Here is a 539-nt window from a genome sequence, read left to right as displayed (position 1 = left end):
TCGCTGGCACTGATAAAGCGAGCTGCCCCGCCAGGACCGAGCCTGGATCCACAGGAACCGAGTCCTCCCAACACCCCGTGATCTTGGGGAGCCCCTTCCCCAGTCCAGCCTTGAGAAGAGACCCCAGACCACTCAACACTGTGGCTGTTTCTATGCCCAGGTTCCTGTCCCACAGGCACGGCAAGGTCATGGATCTGTGCCCCAGCTCTTGTCCCGCAGACACGGTGAGGTCATGGACCTGCACTCAGGTTCCCGTCCCTCAGACACATGAGGTCACGGACCAGCACCTGGGTTCCCGTCCCATAGGCATGGCGAGGTCATGGACCCGCGCCCGAGTTCCCATCCCGCAGACATTGTGAGGTCATGGACCTGTGCCCGGGTTCCCGTCCTGCAGGCATGGCAAGGGTATGGACCCCCGCCTGAGTTCCCATCCCGCAGGCACGGTGACGTCATGGACCTGTGCCCAGGTTCCCGTCCCGCAGGCATGGCAACGGTATGGACCTGTGCCCGGGTTCCCGTCCCACAGGCACGGCCAGGGT

At 63.8% G+C, this 539-nt stretch overlaps 1 protein-coding gene across 1 annotated transcript in view; it reads right to left on the bottom strand.

The window, feature by feature from the left end:
* CFAP46 (cilia and flagella associated protein 46) overlaps positions 1–539 on the bottom strand; it is a 10,177-nt gene that overhangs the window by 2,208 nt on the left and 7,430 nt on the right.

The sequence above is a fragment of the Piliocolobus tephrosceles genome, chromosome 9 (genome assembly GCF_002776525.5).
Source record: "Piliocolobus tephrosceles isolate RC106 chromosome 9, ASM277652v3, whole genome shotgun sequence".
NCBI classification, from domain to species: Eukaryota; Metazoa; Chordata; class Mammalia; order Primates; family Cercopithecidae; genus Piliocolobus; species Piliocolobus tephrosceles.
This window is presented reverse-complemented; position numbering and strand designations above follow the sequence as displayed.